At 38.0% G+C, this 22,107-nt stretch overlaps 1 protein-coding gene and 1 long non-coding RNA gene across 3 annotated transcripts in view; one reads left to right on the top strand and one right to left on the bottom strand.

The window, feature by feature from the left end:
• MTMR8 (myotubularin related protein 8) overlaps window positions 1-22,107 on the bottom strand; it is a 230,332-nt gene that overhangs the window by 72,546 nt on the left and 135,679 nt on the right. The gene's annotated exons all lie outside the window — the stretch shown is intronic.
• On the top strand, window positions 13,173-13,817 carry LOC120882215. Its single transcript, XR_005725443.1, has 2 exons — window positions 13,173-13,297; window positions 13,781-13,817. It is a non-coding gene; the product is annotated as an uncharacterized LOC120882215 (long non-coding RNA).

Here is a 22,107-nt window from a genome sequence, read left to right as displayed (position 1 = left end):
AGCAAGCTAGTCAATAGTCACTTCCTTATGTGCGCTCCATAGTCTGGACCGCTCAGAGGTATTCATGGAGTTATACAGGGAAGAGGAGAGAGAGGAAGTAAACAGAGGTGGCCAGGAGGGTAAGAGAGAGGAATGAAAAGGAGAGAGACAAGTCCAGCCAGTAATCAGTTCCTTAGGTGTTCTCCCCCATCTAGAACACACAGAGAATCACAGAGTTGGATATAGAAGAGATGGGGGGCGGAAAGAGACAGAGGCCACCTGGTGGAGAAAAAGGAGAGTCCAAAAGGAGGAGAGAGTGGTCAAGGCAGTAATCTCGCTGTCAGGTAAAATTGGGTTATGAAATGTACCAGATTGACAACAAAAACCGAAAAGCAATGATTAAAAACCTAGAGTAGAGGTTGGATTTTCAAAAATTCAATATTAAAGAGAAGAAGCAGAAGGAAGAAAGAAAAAAAAAAAGAAAAAAGAAAAAAAATAATAAGAAAAAAATAAAAAAACCACAAGATTAAAAAAGAAATACCAACAACAACCACGCGAAGACTATATATGGTGTTTGCCTTAAAAAAAGTAGTCTTTTTTTCTTTTGTAAAGTAATAGTAAGTTATAGAAATAAAAAGAGAAATAGAAGACTTAACAATTTTAAAAAAAGTTAGAAAAGAAAAAAAAAGAAAAAAGAAAAAAAAATAAGGAATGATTGTAAAAATAGTGAAGATATATCTGGCCCTTCTCTGATGTTATGGGCCGTGTGGGGTCACTTCCAGGGCGGTTCCCTCTGTTTAACTTCTGTTTGCTGGTCCCTTCAGTGTCTGAATTCCGTCCTGACACAGGGGGGCGGTGGTGGACACTTTTTTTTTTTTTTTTGGCTCACTAGTTCAGTTGCGCTGTGGGGAGGAGGGGATGCTGCAAACAAATAGCAGTGTTGTGGGCACACAGAGTCTCAGCCCCGCTGGACCTGCCCCCTCCCACAGCGCACAAACCGCTCTGGCTCCACGGTGCTCAGCCGGGAACCGTCCGAGGCCAGCCCCAGGCTGCGCACACCTCCCCGGACCAAGCCGCTCAGGTTTGGCGCCCAGGTAGCCCTCAGAGGCACAGACTTGTTTGGGACTGCGCTCTGCGCCCCTCCCAGGTCTGAGCAGCTCAGGAGCTTGGCGAGTGCGGTCACCGCGACTTGTCCCCTTCACTGTCTCTACTGCTCAGTTTTCTGGGTGTACTTCTGGCGCTCCTTGTGAGGCGGATGGTGACTGTCCAGCACCCCCTGAAGTCTCAGCAAAGAAGTCTGCCTGCAGTTTGTTAGGTAAAGTCTCTCCGGGGCTGCGATTGCCCCTTTCCAGCCCTTACGGCTCTGGCTGCCTGTCCCTGGCGGGGGATGGTCTGCAGCCGGCTATTTCCATTCCGTCCTTTGTTCTGTGCGCGGTCCTGGCGGGGTCTTATGTTCTAGCTTTTTGCGTGGTAGCTATCCCCCAGTCTGGTTTGCTAGCCCAAGTTCCATCGCTCTGGTTACACGTAGGGCGTTTCTGCCCGCTTCTTACTGAGCACGGCAGCCCGCGCCTCCCGCGCTTCCCTGCCCTGCCCCCACTTGCTAGTGGCGGATGCAGGCATCTGCGCAGCTTTTCCGCTGGGGGAGTTACTGTTGGGCTTGTAATCTGTTGGTTTTAATTATTTATTTGTTTTTCCTTCCTGTTATGTTGCCTTCTGTGTTTCCAAGGCTCGCCACAGACTCGGCAGGGAGAGTGTTTCCTGGTGTTTGGAAACCTCTCTTCTTAGAATTCCCTTCCCGGGTCAGGCTTCCCTTCCCGGGATGGAGCTCCCTCCCCAACTCCTTTGTCTCTTTTCTCATCTTTTATATTTCTTCCTACCTGTTTTTGAAGACAATGGTCTGCTTTTCTGGTTGCCTGATGTCCTCTGCCTGCATTCAGAGGTTGTTTTGTGGAGTTTACTCCGCGTTGAAATGATCTTTTGAGGATTTTGTGAGGGAGAGAGTGGTCTTCTCTTCCTATTCCTCCACCATCTTAGGACCGCCCCCCTGAGCAATCCAGATATGTTTCAAATGAGTAGTCATGTTTAAAAACAACTGGACTATATGATGATGTTTTACTTTTATCTAGTGTTTTTCACTTTTTATATTTCATAGTCAGTGCTGCCATTTCATTTAGTTTATGTTCTCCAATTTCTCCATCTCTTTTCTTTTGGATGTTCTTTCTCAAGACTTAAAGTGTAGTAGAAAAGCTTTAATACACACACACACACACACACACACATATGAATAATATATACATTTTAAAAAATATGACTTTTTGCTTATCTAAAAAATTTATGACATTTTGATCCCACTTGTTTGACTTAGTATGAATAGAATGCCACATTTCTAACTAAAAATAGATATGCAACAAGCAACAAAGGTTTTACTGTATAGCATAGGGACCTATAGTCAATATCTTGTAATAACCTATGATGGGAAATAATTTCAAAAATATTATATGTTTATTTGTATAACTGAATCACCTTGCTGTGCATCTGAAACATTGTAAGTCAACTATACTTCAATAATATACATATGTAAAAGTAACAACAATGACAAAACAAAAACAACAAAAAAAGACATATCTGCATCCCTATGTTCACTGAAGCATTATTTATAATAGCCAAGACATGGAAGTAATTTGTTTCCATCAATGGACAAATAGATAAAGAAACAGTGATATGTATATTAAGTGGAATATTGGAGGAAGAGGAAGGAAATGTTAATTGCTCAGTCATGTCTGACTCTTTGCAACCCCATAGACTGTAGCCTGCCAGGCTCCTCTGTCCATGGAATTCTCCAGGCAAGAATACTGGGGTCAGTAGCCATTCCCTTCTCCAGGGGATCTTCCTGACTCATGATTGAACCTAGGTCTCCTGCATTGCAGGTGGATTCTTTACCATCTGAGCCACTAGGGAAGCCTTCCACTGACTAATTTCACTTAGCATAATGCCCTCAAGTTCATCCATGTTGTCACAAATGGCAAGATTTCCTACTTTGTGTGACTGTATAATGTTATTCAACAACCTCCAATATGCAGATGATACCACTCTAATAGCAGAAAGGTAAGAGGAACTAAAGAGTTTCTTGATGAGGTTGAAGGAGGAGAGTGAAAAAGCCAGCTAAAAACTCAATATTAAAAAAACTAAGATTGTGGAATCCGGTCCCATCACTTCATGGAAAGTAGAAGGGGAAAAGGTGGAAGCAGTGACAGATTTTCTCTTCTTGGGCTCTAAAGTCACTGCAGATGGTGACTACAGCCATGAAATTGGAAGACGATTGCTTTTGAGAAGGAAAGCAATGACAAACATAGACAATGTATTAAAAAGTATAGACATCACTTTGCTGACAAAGGTCCATATAGTCAGAGCTATGGTCTTTCCAGTAGTTATGTATGGATGTGATAGCTGGACCATAAAGAAGGCAGAGTGCCAAAGAATTGAAACTTTTGAACTGTAGTGCTGGAGAAGACTCTTGAAAGTCCCTGGGACTGCAAGGAGATCAAACCAGTCAATCCTAAAGGAAATCAACACTGAATATTCATTGGAAGGACTTATGTTGAAGCTCCAATACTTTGGCCACCTGATGCAAAGAGCTAACTCACTGGAGAAGCCCGTGACACTAGGAGATTGAAGGAAGAAACAGAAGAGAGGAACAGAGGATGAGATGGTTGGATGACATCACCGAGTCAATGGACATGAACTTGGGCAAACTCTGGAAGATGGTGAGGGACAGGGAGGCCTGGCGTGCTGCAGTACATGGGGTCGCAAAGAGTCAGACATGACTTGGTGACTGAACAACATTATTCAGTCATGAATATCTATAATAAGTAATACTATTCAGTCATAAAAGTAAGAAATCTTGCCATTTGTGACAACAAGGATGAACTTTGCAGGCATTATGCTAAGTAAAATAAGTCAGTGGAAGAAAATACTCTATGCTCTTACTTATATGTGAAATCTTAGAAAACTTAAATCTAGTACTAATACACTATTAAATGTCAATCATATGTAAATAAAAAAAGAAATGGGAAAACAATTTGAATAGACACTTCCCCAAAGAAGACATACAAATGGCTAATAATTACATGAAAAGAGGCTTAGTATCACTAATCATTCAGTTCAGTTCAGTTGCTCAGTCATGTCCGACTCTTTGTGACCCCATGAATTGCAGCACGCCAGGCCTCCCTGTCCATCACCAACTCCCAGAGTTCACTCAGACTCACGTCCATCGAGTCAGTGATACCATCCAGCCAGTTCATCCTTTGTCATCCCCTTCTCCTCCTGCCCCCAATCCCTCCCAGCATCAAAGTCTTTTCCAATGAGTCAACTCTTCACATGAGGTGACCAAAGTACTGGAGTTTCAGCTTTAGCATCATTCCTTCCAAAGAAATCCCAGGGCTGATATCCTTCAGAATGGACTGGTTGGATCTCCTTGCAGTCCAAGGGACTCTCAAGAGTCTTCTCCAACACCACAGTTCAAAGGCATAAATTCTTCGGCCTCAGCCTTCTTCACAGTCCAACTCTCACATCCATACATGACCACAGGAAAAACCATAGCCTTGACTAGACGGACCTTAGTCAGCAAAATAATGTCTCTGCTTTTGAATATGCTATCTAGATTGGTCATAACTTTCCTTCCAAGGAGTTAAGTGTCTTTTAATTTCATGGCTGCAATCCCCATCTGCAGTGATTTTGGAGCCCCCAAAAATAAAGTCTTACACAGTTTCCACTGTTTCCCCATCTATTTCCCATGAAGTGATGGGACCGGATGCCATGATCTTCGTTTTCTGAATGTTGAGCTTTAAGCCAACTTCTTCACTCTCCACTTTGACTTTCACCAAGAGGCTTTTTATTTCCTCTTCACTTTCTGCCATAAGGGTGGTGTCATCTGCATATCTGAGGTTATTGATATTTCTCCTGGCAATCTTGATTCCAGCTTGTGTTTCTTCCAGTCTAGCATTTCTCATTATGTACTCTGAATATAAGTTAAATAAGCAGGGTGACAATATACAGCCTTGATGTACTCCTTTTCCTATTTGGAAAGAAATAGAGAAAAAGAACAGAATGGGAAAGACTAGAGATCTCTTCAAGAAAACTAGAGATACCAAGGGAACATTTCATGCAAAGATGGGCTCAATAAAGGACAGAAATGGTATGGACCTAACAGAAGCAGAAGATATTAAGAAGAGGTGGCAAGAATACACAGAAGAACTGTACAAAAAAGATCTTCATGACCAAGATAATCACGATGGTATGATCACTCATCTAGAGCCAGACACCCTGGAATGTGAAGTCAAGTGGGCCTTAGAAAGCATCACTACAAACAAAGCTAGTGAAGGTGATGGAATTCCAGTTGAGCTATTTCAAATCCTGAAAAATGATTCTGTGAAAGTGCTGCACTCAATATGCCAGCAAATTTGGAAAACTCAGCAGTGGCCACAGGACTGGAAAAGGTCAGTTTTCATTCCAATCCCAAAGAAAGGCAATACCAAAGAATGTTCAAACTACCACACAATTGCACTCATCTCATATGCTAGTAAAGTAATGCTCAAAATTCTGCAAGCCAGGCTTCAGCAATACATGAACCGTGAACTTCCTGATGTTCAAGCTGGTTTCAGAAAAGGCAGAGGAACCAGAGATAAATTGCCAACATCTGCTGGATCATGGTAAAAGCAAGAGAGTTCCAGAGAAACATCTATTTCTGCTTTATTGACTATGCCAAAGCCTTTGACTGTGTGGATCACAATAAACTGTGGAAAATTCTGATCACGAATCATTAGGCAAATGCAAATAAAAACAATGAGAAACGATTTCATATCCATTTGGATGGCTATTATAAAACAAATATATAAACAAACAAGCAAAAAACTGGAAAATTACAAGCATTGGCAAGGATGTTGAAAAACTGTACCCATTATCCAATTTTGGTAGGAATGTAAAATGGGAAGTTACTATAAAAAACAGCATGGAAGCGCCACAAAAAACTAAAAATAGATTTACTATGACTCAGCAGTTTCATTAATGGGTATAGGCCATAATTAAAAGCAAAACTCAAACTGATATTTGGGCAACTATGTGATAGCAGCATTATTTACATTAGTTAAAAAGTAGAAGCAATATATCCATCAACAGATAAATTGATAAAATTTCATGGATACACAAAATATAATATTGAGCCTTAAAAAGGTAGGAAATAAATTTTATTCAGTATAGATGATGTAAAATATTATATTATTTTCAGGTATATAATATAGTGATTCACAGTTTTTAAAGAATATATTCCATTTACAGTTACTATAAAACAGTCGCTATATTCCATGTGTTGTCTAATATATCCTTGTAGCTTTTTTATTTTATGCATAGTAGTTTCTATTTCTTAGTCCCCTACCCCTATCTTACCCCTCCCTCTTCCCTCTCTCCACTGGTAATTACTACTTTGTTCTTTATATCTGTTCATCTGCTTCTTTTGGTATAGTCACAAGTGTGCTTTATTTTTTAGATTCCATATAGAAGTGATATCACACACTATTTATATTACTCTGACTACTTTCACTAAGCATAAAACCAACTAGGTCAATTCATATTGTTGCAAAAGGCAAAGTTTCATTCCTTCTTATGCATGAGTAGTATTCCATTGTGTGTGTGTGTGTGTGTGTGTGTGTGTGTGTTTTAGTTTCCACATAAAAGTGACACTATATGATACTTCATTTTCTCTGTCTGACTTCATGCAATATGACAATCTCTAGTTCCATCCATGCTGCTAAAAATGACATTATTTCATTCCTTTTAAAAATTTTATTTATTTAAATTGAAAGATAATTGCTCTACAGTATTGCATTGGTTTCTATCAAACATCATATTTCATTCTTTTTTATGGCTGACTAATATTCCATTGTATATATGGGCCACATATTCTTTAGGCACTCATCTGCCAATGGGCATTCAGGTTGCTTCCATATACTGGCTATTGTAACTAGTTTTGCAGTGAACATTGGTGTGCATGTATCTTTTAAAATTTTTTTTTTTCCAGATACATGCCCAGGAGTACAATCAGAAGATCAAAAGCTAATTCTAATCTATAGTTTTTCAATGAACCTCCATAATGTTCATATAATGGTTGTGCCAATTTACATTCCCATAAACAGTGTAGGAGGGTTCCCCTTTCTCCACATCCTCTCTAGCATTTATGGTTTGTAAATTTTTTGATGATGGCCATTCTGACCAGTAGGAGGTGATATTTCATTTAGTTTTGATTTGCATTTCTCTAATAGTGATGTTGAGCACTTTTTTATGCACTTTTTGGCCATCTGTCTGCCTTCTTTAAAGAAATGTCTACACAGATTTTCTGCCCATTTTTTGATTCAGTTGTTTGATTTTTTTAAATTAATTTTTTTTAATTCATCTGCTTGGAGGTTTTCTGTTTGCTTTTATTACTATTATTATTTTACTTTACAATATTGTATTGGTTTTGCCATACATCAACATATAATTAACATATTTTATTGAAGGATAATTGCTTTACAAAATTTTGTTGTTTTCCATCAAACCTCAATATGAATCAGCCATAGGTATACATATATTCCCTCCCTTTAAAAACTCCCTCCCATCTTCCTCCCCATCCTACACCTCTAGGTTGATACAGAGCCCCTGTTTGAGTTTCCTGAGCCATACAGAAAATTCCCATTGGCTATCTACTTTACATATAGTAATGTAAGTTTCCGTGTTACTCTTTCTATACATCTCACCTTCTCCTCCCTTCTCCCTATGTCCATAAGTCTATTCTCTATGTCTGTTTCTCCACTGTTGCCCTGTAAATGAATTCTTTAGTACCATTTTTCTAGATTGCGTATATATGTGTTATAATATGGTACTTATCTTTCTTTTTCTGACTCACTTCACTCTGTATAATAGGTTCTAGGTTCATCCAACTCATTAGAACTGACTCAAATGTGTCTCTTTTAATATTCTATTGTGTATATATGCCACAAGTTCTTTATCCATTCATCTGTCAATGCAATCTATGTTGCTTCCATGTTCTAGCTACTGTAAATAGTGCTGCAGTAAACAATGGGATACATGTGTCTCTTCCAATTTTGGTTTTCTCAGGGTATATGCCTAGGAGTGGGATTGCTGGATCATATGGTGGTTTTATTCCTAGTTTTTAAAGGAATCTCCATACCATCTTCCATATTGGCTGTAACAATTTATATTCCCACCAACAGTGCAAGAACGTTCCCTTTTCTCCACACTCTTTCCAGCATTTATTGTTTGTAGACTTTTTGATGAAGGCCATTCTGACCAGTATGATGTGATATCTCATGTAGTTTAGATTTGCATTTCTCTAATAATGAGTGATGCTGAGCATCTTTTCCTGTGTTTGTTAGCCATCTGTATGTCTTCTTTGGAGAAATGTCTGTTTATGTCTTTTCTCCACTTTTTAATTGGGTTGTTTGTTTTTCTGGTATTAAACTTCATGAACTGCTGTATATTTGGAAATTAATCCTTTGTTAGTTATGTCATTTGCTATTATCTTCTTCCAATCTTGCTTTGATTTATGTCATTCAGTGTTCTGCCTATGTTTTCCTCTAAGAGTTTTATAGTTTCTGGTCTTACGTTTAGGTCTTTGATCCATTCTGAATTTATCTTTGTGTATGGAGTTAGGAAGTGTTCTAATTTCATTCTTTAACATGGAGCTGTCCAGTTTTACCAGCACCATTTATTCAAGAGGCTGTCTTTGCCCCATTGTATATTCTGGCCTCCTTTGTTAAAAATAAGGTACCCATAGGTGCATGGGTTTATTTCTGGGCTTTCTATCTTGATCCATTGGTCTATAGTTCTAATTTTGTGCAAGTACCATTCTATCTTTATGAGTGTAGCTTTGTAGTATAACCTAAATTCAGGAAGCTTGATTCCTCCAGGTCCATTCTTCTTTCTCAAGATTGCTTTGGCTATTCAGGGTCTTTTGTGTTTCCATATGAATTCTGAAATTTTTTGTTCCAGTTCTGTGAAAAATGCCACTGGTCATTTGATAGAGATCACATTAAATCTGTAGATTGCTTTTGTTAGTGTACTCATTTTCACAATATTGATTCTTCCTACCCAGGAACATGGGACATCTCTCCATTTGTTTATTGCATCTTTAATTTATTTCATCAGTGTCTTATAATCCACTGTGAACCATTCTTTCATCTTTTTAGGTAAGTTTATTCCTAGATAATTTATTCTTTTTTTTTCAATGGTGAATGGGATTGATTCCTTAATTTCTCTTTCTGATTTTTCATTGTTAGTATAAAGAAATGAAAGTTATTTCCGTGTATTGATTTTGTATCCTGCAACTTTGCTAAATTCACTGATTAGCTCTAGTAATTTTCTGATACCATCTTTAGGGTTTTCTATGTACAGTAGCATGTCATCTTCAAACAGTGAGAGCTTTACTTCTTCTTTTCCAATCTGGATTCCTGTTATTTCTTTTTCTTCTCTGATTACCGTAGCTAGGACTTCTAGAACTATGTCGAATAATAGTGGCAAAAGTGGGCACCCTTTTCTTGTTCCTGATCTTAGGGGGGATGCTTTCTGTTTTTCACAATTGAGAATAATGTTTGCTGTAGGCTTATCATATAAGGCCTTTATTATGTTGAAGTAGGTTCCTTCTATGCCCATTTTTTGAAGAGTTTTAATCATAAATAGGTTCTGAATTTTGTCAAAGGATTTTCTTGCATTTATTGAGGTGATCATATGGTTTTTATCTTTTAATTTGTTAATATGGTGTATCACACTGATTGATTTGCATATATTGAACAATCCTTGCATCCCTGGAATAAACACACTTGATCATGGTATATGAGCTTTTTGATATGTTGCTGAATTCTGTTTGCTAAAATTTTGTTGAGGATTTTTGCATCTATGTTCATCACTGATATTGGCCTGTAGTTTTCTTTTTTTTGTTTTGTCTTTGTCTGATATTGATATCCGGGTGATGGTGGCCTCCTAAAATGAATTTGGAAGTCTTCATTCCTCTGCAATTTTTTGAAAGAGCTTTAGAAGCATGAGCATTAGCTTTTCTCTAAATTTTTGATAGAATACTCCAGTGAAGCCATCTGGTCTTGGGCTTTTGTTTTCTGGGAGATTTTTGATCACAGCTTCAATTTCAGTGCTTAAAATTGGGATGTTCATAATTTCTATTTCTTCCTGGTTCAGTCTTGGAAGATTGAACTTTTCTAAGAATCTGTCCATTTCTTCCAGGTTATCTATTTTATTGCTATATAGTTGTTTATAATAGTCTCTTATAATCCTTTGAATTTCTGCATTGTCTGTTGTAACCTCTCCTTTTTTCATTTCTGATTTTGTTGATTTGATTTTTTTTTCCTTGATGAGTCTGGCTAAGGGTTTGCCAATTCTATCTTCTCAAATAAACAGCTTTTAGTTTTATTAATCTTTACTGTTGTTTCTTTCATTTCTTTGTCATTTATTTCTACTCAGATCTTTTTGATTTCTTCCCTTCTACCAATTTTGTTTTTTTCTTTTTCAAGTTGCTTTAGATGTAAAGTTAGGTTGTCTATTCAATGTTTTTCTTGTTTCTTGAGGTAGGACTGTATTGCTATAAACTTCTCTCTTAGAACTGCTTTTGCTGCATTGCATAGGTTTTGATTTGTCGTGTTTTCATTGTCATTTGTTGCTAGAGATTTTTTTTTAACCTTTTCAGTATCCTGTTGGTTATTTAGAAACATGTTGTTTACTCTACATGTGTTAGCGTTTCTTAGTTTTTTTTTTTTTCTTGTAATTGATATCTAGTCTTATAGTGTTGTGGTTGGAGAAGATGCTTGAAACAATTTCAACTTTTTATAAATTTACTGAGGTTTAATTTGTGACCCAAGATGTAATCTATCCTGGAGAATGTTCCATGTGCACTTGAGAAGGTATATTCTTCTGCATTTGGATGGAATGTCCTGAAGATATCAATGACATTCATTTCATCTAATGTATCATTTAAGACTTGTGTTTCCTTCTTAATTTTCTGTTTTGATGATCTGTCCATTGGTATGAGTGGGGTTTTTAAGTCTCCTACTATAATTGTGTTACTGGCAGTTTCTCTTTTTATGTCTGTTAGTGTTTGTCTTATGTACTGAGGTGCTCCTATGTTGGGTGCAGAGATATTTACAACTGTTATGACTTCCTCTTGGATTGATCCCTTGATCATTATGTAGTGTCCTTCCTTATCTCTTGTAATCTTTATTTTAAGGTCTATGTTGTCTGATGTGAAGATTGCAACTCCAGCTTTCATTTGCTTTCCATTTGCATGAAATATATTTTTCCATCTTCTCACTTTCAGTCTATATGTGTCTTGAGGTCTGAAGTGGCTTTCTTGTAGACAGCATATATATGGGTCTTGTTTTTTTATCCATTCAGCCAGTCTGTGTCTTTTGGCTGGAGCATTTAATCCATTTACACTTAAAGTAATTATTCATACATATGTTCCTATTGCCATTTTCTAATTGTGTGGGTTTGATTTTGTAGATCTTTTTTCTTCTGCTGTATTTCTTGACTACATGAGTCAGTGTAACATTTGTTTTAAAGCTGGTTTGGTGGTACTAAATTCTCTTAACTTTTGCTTGTCTGACAAGCTTTTTATTTCTCCATCAATTTTGAATGAGATCCTTGCTGGGTACAGTAATCTTGGTTGTAGATTTTTCCCTTTCATTCCTTGAATATATCCTGCCATTCGCTTCTGGCCTTCAGAGTTTCTGCTGAAGGATCAGTTCTTAAGTGTATGGGGTTTCCCTTGCATTTTACTTGCTGCTTCTCCTTTACTGCTTTTACTCTTCTTTCTTTGTGTTTCATCTTTGTTAGTACAATTAGTATGTGTCTTGGCGTGTTTCTCCTTTGTTTATCCTGTATGGGACTCTTTGTGCCTCTTGGACTTGATTGGCTATTTCCTTTTCCAGGTTGGGGAATTTTTCAACTATAATCTCTTCAAAAATTTTCTCATACCCTTTCATTTTCTCTTCTTCTTGTGGGGCCTGTATAATTAGAATGTTGGTGCATTTGATATGGTCCCAGAAGTCTCTGAGACTGTCCTCAGTTCTTTTTATTCTTTTTACTTTATTCTGGTCTTCAGAAGTTATTTCCACCATTTTACCTTCTAGCTCACTGATTTGTTCTTCTGCTTCAGATATTCTGCTATTGATTTCTTATAGAGTATTTTCAATTTCAGTAATTGTGTTGTTTGTCTCTGTATGCTTATTCTTTAATTCTTCTAGGTCTTTGTTAATTGATTCATTTTCTCCATTTAGTTTTCAAGATTTCTGATTATCTTTACTATCATTATTCTTAATTCCTTTTCAGGTAATTTTCCTATTTTCTCTTCAGTTATTTGGACTTCTTTGTTTCTAATCTGTTCCTTCATTTGTGCAGTATTTCTCTGCGTTTTTTTTTTTTAACGTTATTGTGTTTGAGGTCTCATTTTCCCAGGCTTCACGGAAAGCTGAATTCTCCTTGAAGCAGGTTGAATTCTTTCTTCCTTTTGGTTTCTGCTCTCCTAAGTTTGGTCCAGTGGTTTGTGTGAGCTTTGTATAGGGTGAGATTTGTGCTTAGTTTTTGTTTCTTTGTTTTTCCTGATGGGCAAGGCTGAGTAAGGTGGTACTTCTGTTTGCTGATGATTGAGTTTGTATTTTTGTTTTGTTTGTTGTTTAGATGAGGCATCCTGCAAAGGGTGCTACTAGTGGTCTTGTATTCAAGTGGTTTCCTTTGTGTTCTCACTATCTGATGCTCCATAAGGTCAGTTCTCTTGTAGTCTAGGGTTTTGGAGTCAGTGTTCCCACTCCTAAGGCTCAGGGTTTGATCTTTCGTCAGGAATGAAGATTCTACCAGTGGCTTGTTATGGCATTAAGGGAGAGTAAAACAAATATCCAAGAAAGAGAAACCAAAGATTAACCCCAGACAAATGGCAGTTACAAAATCAGGCAAATAATAATACAAATAAGGGAATATACACATATCCATATGCATGCATGAGCAAGGTATGAACAGTCCAACAAAAATAAAGTATAGTAGATTGATCTGGTGAACAAAGGAAATCAAAAATTATATTTACCAGTTAAGGATAAAACTAACTTAAGCACAAACTGGAAAACAAAACTAAAGCAAGGTGCCAACTGGGGAATAAAGCAATGAAAACAAAACTAACAAATATGTTGAGAGGAAAGGAAAGAAACAAAAGAAAGAAAAAATAGATATGCTAATTTAAATAGAGGTAAATGAAGACTTATATACATTAAAGGTTAACTCCAAGGGGAAAAGAATAGTTGGAAAGGCTACTGAAGAATAAATGTAGAAAAAAATATAATAGGTTTAAAAAAATTAAAATTATAAAAAAAGAGTAAAGAGAAAAAGATGGAAGAAGAAAGAATAAAGGGGAAAAAATGGAAAACACCACAGAACTGCAAAAACCTAATGTAGAGACAGAGGTTTATAACAACAATAGAAAGTGTGACTGAATATACACATATACACCCATAAACAAAATCAAAACAGTCCAACAAAAATTAAGTACCATAGATTGACCCAGCGAATAAAGGAAACCAAAAATTATATCTACCAGAACAAAACTAATTAAAGCACAAACTGGAAAACAAAACTAAAGGAAGTTGCCAATTGTGGAATAAAGCAATGAAAATAAAACTAAAAAACATGTTGAGAAGAAAGAAAGAAAGAAGAGATATGCAAAATAGGGGTATATAAAGAAGATTTATATACCTTAAAGATTAACTGCAAGGGGAAAAGAACAGTAGGAAAAGCAATCAAAGGAATAAAAGTAGCAAAAATAATAATAGATTTAAAAATTAAAAAATAAAATTAAAAAAAGAGAAAAGAACAAAAAAAAATGATGAAAACTCCACAGAACTGCAAAAGCCCAACACAGAGGCAGTGGTTAATAACAACAATAAAAACTATGACTGAGGAAAAAGAAAGAAAAAAAGGAAAAAGCTCAAAACTTAATAGGATTCCTTAATGCCAACAATATCGACAACTACAACAGATGGGGATATAAAGGGGAAAAAAAGGGAAAAAAATCCAAAACAATCTACAGAACAAGTCAAAAAATAAGAATAATAAATGTTTTTCTTGAGTCACTGCTGTCAGAGTCCTTTTCCGTGCTGGGAATCAGTTCACCTTACCTCCCTAGCATGCCGTCCAACGCTGTACTGACCTATGGACCTGCTGTGGGGGCTGCACAGATTCTAATCTGGTCCTACTCCTGTGGGTTCTTGCCTCTAATGTCCATAGATATTGGAACTAGCACGTTTTCTTTGTGGGAGCTCTCAAAGGCCTTTTATATATTCCATAGACACAGAGTCTGCTTAGTTGATTGTGTGGGATTTAAGCTGTGCAGCTTGTACAGCTGGTGGGAACGTTTTGGGTCTTCTTCCTTAGCCACACTGCCCCTGGGTTTCTATTGTGGTTTTATTTCCACCTCTACATGTGGGTTGTACACTGGGGTTTAGCTCCTGAGGCTCACCTGGAAGGCTTGGGTTTGCCGCTGTGAAAGTCAGCTGTAAAAGTGGTGTAGCTGCTTTGGTTGCAAGGGTTCTGACAGTACCAGGTTCTCAGAGGGTTTGGCAGCTAGGGCAGCAGGTAATATAGTGCTCTAGAAGGGTATGGCAACCAGTACTGGCCAATACACTCCAGTATTCTTGCCTGGGAAACCCCCTCTGACAGAGAAGCCTGGCAGGCCACAGTCTACAGGGTTGCAGTCAGACAGGACTGGACTGAAGCGACCCTGCATGCATAAACACAGGACTTTTTTTTTTTTTTTTTTTGTCTGTGGCAGCTCTGCCCCAGTGAGAGTTGAGTGTGAAGGTGGTGCAGCTGCTTGGCTGGTGGGGACCCTGGCAGTGCCAAGTGTTCAGGAACACAGAATGCCTCCACGGCAGGAGGTATGGCCCTATCAGAGTCATTTTTTGAGCCTCTTGTAGCTGGCGATCAGAAGGCCTCTTTGCCCAGTCTTTCTCTGTAGCTCTGCCCATTCAGGCACTTAGAGGGATCCCTTGCCTGGGGGTCCTTCTCTGTGGTTTGTCATGTCAGGCACATAAAGGGGCCCTCCTGACTGGGGTCCTACTCTGTAGATTGGTGCATCAGGCACCCTGGGTGGGGTCTTTCTCTGTTGTTTGGTGTGTCAGGCACAAAGAGGGGCCCTCCTGACTGGCGTCCTCCTCTGTAGATTGGCACATCAGACACTGAAAGGAGCACTCTGGGTGGGGTCCTACTCCATACTTCAGCGCATCAGGCATTTGATGGGCCAGCCTCTCTATTGTGCAGCTGCTCATGCTGGCATGTGTAGAGAGAGAGGCTATGGTGATGGCTCCACCCACTATGCGTGACTCATCAGTATTGCCTTGCTTCTATGGCTGCCTGGCTTTCCTCCACAGGCATTTCCTACCATGATCCCCTCCCTCACATCCCCTTGATCCATCTCTCTGGAGTCAACAGCAGTCCTCACACTGGGATTGCTTCACAATCCCTAAACTCCAGCTCCCAGCTGCTGCCTCTTCCAGGAGACCCACATTCCTGCCTGGCATATGTATGGCTGTAACAAGTACTGTCTGATTCTCATTCCATTTAGGCTGCCACAGATCAGCTGTTTCACTCTCAGCCTTAAATGTTTCTCCTCTGACTCAGACAACTGCCCAAATGTGGGGATTGGACCTGTTTCAGTTCCCCCACCTGCCAAGGGCAGGTCCAGTCCCAGTAACACTCCTGTTTCTCCCCCTCGTTCCTTCATCCTACTGAGTTTTGTGTGGTTCTATATATTCTTTTCCACTGGTCAGGTACTGCTGTCCACTCTCAGGTGGTGTTCTGCATGCACTTCTGAAGGTGTATTCTTGGAAGTATCCATGGAGAGAGACTTGACGTCCACCTACTCCTCTTCCATCTTCTCTCCCAGTTTGTTTTGGTGATACAGAGATGCATGAGGTATTCGTATATCTTGGAGATCACTTCCTTGTCAGTCACTCACTTTATTTGCAAATTTTTGTTTTTCCATTTTGTTGGCTTGTACTTGTGTTTTGTTTATCATTTCCTTTGCTGTGCAGAAGCTTTTAAGTTTAATAAGATCCTGTTTATGTTTGTTTTTATTTTCATTACTCTAGGAAGTGGATCTGAAAACATATTGTGATGCTTTATGTCAGAGAGCATTCTGCCTATGTTTTGTCAAAGGGTTTTATAGTATACAGCCTTATATTTAGGTCTTTAATCCATTTTGCTATGACAAACCTAGACAGCATATTAAAAAACATCACTTCACTAACAAAGGTCTGTATAGTCAAAGGTATGGTTTTTCCAATAGTCATGTATGGATGTGAGAGTTGGACCATAAAGAAGGCTTAATACTGAAGAATCAATGCTTTTGAATTATGGTGCTGGAGAAGACTTTTGAGAGTCCGTTGGACTTCAGGAGATCAAACCAGTCAATCCTAAAGGAAAGCAACCCTGAATATACATTGGAAATACTGATGCTGAAGCTGAAGTTCCAGCCACCTGATGTGAGGAGCTTACTCATCAGAAAAGACCCCATTGCTGGGAAAGATCAAAGGCAAAAGGAGAAGTGGGCGGCAGAGGATGAGATGGTTAGATAGCATCACTGACTCAATGGATATGAATTTAAGCACACTCTGTGAGATAGTGAAGGACAGGGAAGTTTGGCATGCTGCAGTTCATGGGGTCACAACGAGTTTGACACAACTTGGCAACTGAACAACAATCCAATTTGAGTTGACTGTGTTTGGTGTTAGTGTTCATCACTCATTCATGTTCAACTCTTTGCAACCCCATAGACTGTAGCCCACCAGGCTCCTTCTGTCCATGGAATTCTCCAGTCAAGAAAACTGGAGTGGGTAGTCATTTCCTTCTCCAGGGGAGGGGGTCATCCTGACCAAGATATCAAACCAGAGTCTTCTGCATTGCTGGCAGATTCTTTACTGCCTGAGCCACTAAGGGAACCAGAATGTTCTAATTTCATTCTTTTCTACATAGCTGTCCAGTTTTCCCAGCACAACTTATTGAAGAGACTGTCTTTTCTCCTTTTTATAATCTTGTTGCTTTTGTCATATTAATAGATTAGCTGACGAGAGGTGCATTGGTTTGCCTCTGGACTTTTTATCCTGTTCCCTTCATCTATTAGTTCAGTTCAGTTCAGTCGCTCAGTCATGTCCGACTCTTTGTGACCCCATGAATCGCAGCACACCAGGCCTCCCTGTCCATCACCAACTCCCAGAGTTCACTCAGACTCTCGTCCATTGAGTCAGTGATGCCATCCAGCCATCTCATCCTCTGTCGTCCCCTTCTCCTCCTGCCCCCAATCCCTCCCAGCATCAAAGTCTTTTCCAATGAGTCAACTCTTCACATGAGGTAGCCAAAGTACTGGAGTTTCAGCTTTAGCATCATTCCTTCCAAAGAAGTCCCAGAGCTGATCTCCTTCAGAATGGACTGGCTGGATCTCCTTGCAATCCAAGGGACTCTAAACAGTCTTCTCCAACACCACAGTTCAAAAGCATCAATTCTTCGGTGCTCAGCCTTCTTCACAGTCCAACTCTCACATCCATACATGACCACAGGAAAAACCATAGGCTTGACTAGATGGACCTTAGTCTGCAAAGTCATGTCTCTGCTTTTGAATATACTATCTAGGTTGGTCATAACTTTTCTTCCAAGGAGTAAGCATCTTTTAATTTCATGGCTGCAATCACCATCTGCAGTGACTTTGGAGCCCAAAAAAGTAAAGTCTGACACTGTTTCCACTGTTTCCCCATCTATTTCCCATGAAGTGATGGGACCGGATGCCATGATCTTCGTTTTCTGAATATTGAGCTTTAGGCCAACTTTTTCACTCTCCACTTTCACTTTTATCAAGAGGCTTTTTATTTCCTCTTCACTTTCTGCCATAAAGGTGGTGTCAGTACAATACTGTTCTGATGATTGCAATTTTGTAATATAGTGTGAAGTCAGGGAACCTGATTCTTCCAGCCTTGTTTTTCTTTCTAAAGATTACATTCAGATATTTGGTGTTTTTTGTGTTTCTCCACAATTTTTTTTTTGTTGTTCTGTGGAATTTGCTCAGTCATTTTCAACTCTGTGATCCCATGGATTGTGGCCCACCAGGCACCTTTGTCCATGGAATTTTCCAGGCAAGAACACTGGTGTGTGTTGCTACTCCTTTCTCCAGGGGATCTTCCTGACCTAGGAATTGAACCTGGGTCTCCTGCACTGCAGGCAGATTCTTTACCATCTGAGTCAGGAAAATGCCATTGCTAATTTCATAAGGATTCCATTAAATCTGTTATTGTTGCTTTGGACAGTACAGTCATTTTGACAATATTGATTCTTTCAATCCAAGAAAGAATGTTATATCTCTCCATTTGTTTGTGTCATCTTTGATTTCTTTCATCAGGATCTTATGGTTTCCAGAGTACAGGTCTTTTGCCTCCTTAGGTAGGTTTTCCCCTGGCTATTTTATTTTTTGATATGACAGTAAGTGGGGTTGTTTCTGTAATTTCTTTCTGATCTTTTGTTGTTAGTATATAGGAATGCAACAAATTCTGATGTACTAATTTTGTATCCTATAACTTTACCAAATTCATTGATGAGCTCTAATAGTCTTCTGGTATCACCTTGATAATATCACATCATCTATGTATAACATGTCATCTGCAAACAGTGACTGTTTTACTTTTTTCCAATTTGGATTCCTTTTACTTTTTTGGTTGCTTGGGCTAGAACTTCCAAAACTAGTTGTATTAAAATAGCAAGAGTGGATATCTTGGTCTTGTTCCTGATCTTAGTGGGAATGCTTTCAATTTTTCACCATTTGAGTATGATATTAGCTGTGGGTTTGTCATATATGGCATTTATTATGTTGAGGTAGGTCCCTCTATTCCCACTTTCTGGAGAGTTGTTGTTTTTTTTGAATCACAAATGGGTATTGAATTTTGTCAAAAGCTTTTTCTGCATCTATTAAGATGGTCATATTGTTTTCATTCTTCAATTCATTAATGTGGTGTATCACACATTGATTTGATGATACTGATAAATCATTACATCCCAGGGAAAAACTCCACTTTGTTCATGGTGTAAGATCCTTTTAATGTATTGTTGGACTCAATTTGCTAATACTTTGTGGTGGATTTTTGTGTCTGTGTTCATCAGTGATATTGGCCTTTAATTTTCTTTTCTTTTTTTGTATCTGTTTCTGGTATCAGGGTGATGGTGGTCCTGTGGAATAAGCTTGGTAGTGTTTCTTCCTCTGCAATTTTTGGAAGAGTTTCAGAAGGATATTTGGTAACTCTTCTCTTCATGTTTGATAGACTTTGCCTTTGAAGTCATCTGGTCCTGGAAATTTGTTTGAAATTTTAAACCATAGCTTCAATTTCAGTACTTGTGATTGGTCTCTCATGTTTTCGATTTCTTACTGGTTCAGTCTTGGAAGGTTTTACATTTCTAAGAATTTGTCCATTTCTTCTGGGTTGTCTGCTTTATTGGCATATAGGTGTTTATAGCAGTCTCTTACGATCCTCTGTATTTATGTGATGTCAGCTGTAACTTCCTTTTCACATATAATTCTTGATTTGAGCCATGAGCTGTGGCAAACCCAGTGTGGTCCATCCACTGTGAGCATTCTCTACACATGCCAGCAGTATTTGTTTGCAGTGTCCCTCCCTCCACATAACACCACGGAACAAATGAGCCTAAATAAGTGACCACTTTCGCCCCCTTGTGTCAGAGTAGAAATTAGACACTAAAGAAACTTGCAAACAGAGGACACCCCCACCACCACCAAAAAAAAAGAGGACTGCTATGGAAGTAACTTGTGCAGCAGAATAAGACCCTGGATTTAACACTGGAGACTGTGCATTTGAGGGGCACCTATAGACCTTGAGAACAAGTAGAAGCCAGAACAGGGGACTATCTGATACTGAAGTGACCCCACACTGCCCATAACAGCTCCAGAGAAATTTCTAGGTATATTCTTACTATTATCACTTTTTAATTTTTTTAAAAAAATAGTTCTTTATTACTTCTTTACTTTTCATTTTTATAACCTAATATTACCTTTCAGAAAAACCCTGTTTTTTAAAACAAATTCCACATATATATATATTTTAAAATTTGGGGGATCAATTATGTTTTGTATATTTTTATATTGTATTTTTGAGAGTCAAACCTCTAACAAGTCATCTATATATACTGTCTACAGGAGACCCACCTCAAACTTAGGGACACATGCAGATTGAAAGTGAGAGGCTGGAAAAAGATATTTTATGCAAATGGATGTAATACTCATATCAAATAAACTAGACTTTGAAATAAAGACCATGATAAGAGACAAGGACATTACATAATGATCAAAGGATCAATCCAAGAAGATAGAACAAGTATAAATATATATGTACCCAACATAGGAGCACCTCAATACATAAGGCAAATGGTAACAAGTATGAAAGGGGAAATTAACAGTAACACAATAATAGTGGAGGACTTTAATACCCCATTCACATGTATGGATATATCAACTGAACAGAAAATTGGCAAGGAAAGAGTCTCTAAATGATACAATGGCCAAGTTAGACCTAATTGATATCCATAGGACATTTCACCCCAAAACAATGGAATTCACCTTTTTCTCAAGTGCACATGGAACATTCTCCAGGATTGATCACATCCTGGGCTATAAATCTAGTCTTCATAAATTAAAAAAAAATTGAAATCATTTCAAGCATCTTTTCCAATCATGATATGGTAAGATTAGATGTCAACTACAGGAAAAAAAAACTATTAAAAATACAAAAAAAAATACAAACATATGGAGGGTAAACAACACACTTCTGAATAACCAACAGATCATGGAAGAAATCAAAAAGGAAATCAAAATATGCATAGAAAAAATGAAAATGAAAGTACGACAACCCCAAACCTATGGGATTCAGTAAAAGCAGTGCTAAGAGGGAGGTTCATAGCAATACAAGCATACCTTAAGAAACAAGGGAAACATCAAATAAACAACCTAACTTTATACCTAAAGAAACTAGAAAAAGAAGAACCCCAAAGTTAGTAGAAGGAAAGAAATCATAAAAATCAGAGCAGAAACAAGTGAAAAAGAAATGATGGAGACTATAGCAAACAGTATCTTAATGCATATATATGGAATTTAGACAGATGGTAATGACGACCCTATATGCAAGACAGCAAAAGAGACACAGACAAAGAACAGACTTTTGGACTACGTGGGAGAAGGTGAGGATGGGACAATTTGAGAGAATAGCATTGAAATTTGTATATTACTGTATGTAAAATCGATGACCAGTGTAAGTTAGATGCATGAAGCAGGGCACTAAAAGCTGGTGCTCTAGAACAACACAGAAGGATGAGGTGGTGGGGAGTTTGGATGTTTCAAGATGGGGGAACACATGTACATCCATAGCTGATTCATGTCGATCTATGGCAAAAACTACCACAATACTGTAAAGTATTAGCCTCCAATTAAAATAAATTAACTAAAAAGGAATAAGTTTATAAAAACCAAAAAGGAGAGAAAATAAGTGTAAAACAACATCAAACCACAAAAAGAAAAAGAAAAAATGAATAATCAACAGGAAAACAAGTTTTAAATTGGATATATATATAAAATATATGTTAATTATATATAAATCATATATTTATATATGATTGCGTTAAAAGTCAATGGACTTAATGATCCAATAAAAAGACAGAGTGACAGTTTGTATAGGAAAAAGAAAGCAAACAAACAATACCTTATAATATGTTGCCTACAAGAGACCCAATTTAGGGCAAAGGATACACATAGATAGATATCAAGGGGATGAAAAGGGATATTTTATGGAAACAAACAGAAATGAAAAGAAAGAGGAAGTTGCAATAGTCATATCAGACAAATTAGACTTTAAGTTAAAGGCTTTATAGGGAGATTAAGAAATACACTGTATAATGATAAAAGCATCAGTACTAGAAGAGGGCTTTACAATTGTCAACATATATTCACCTAATATAGAAGCACCCAAATACATAAAACAAATACTA

The sequence above is a fragment of the Oryx dammah genome, unplaced genomic scaffold (assembly GCF_014754425.2).
Source record: "Oryx dammah isolate SB20612 unplaced genomic scaffold, SCBI_Odam_1.1 HiC_scaffold_23, whole genome shotgun sequence".
In the NCBI taxonomy this organism is placed as follows: Eukaryota; Metazoa; Chordata; class Mammalia; order Artiodactyla; family Bovidae; genus Oryx; species Oryx dammah.
This window is presented reverse-complemented; position numbering and strand designations above follow the sequence as displayed.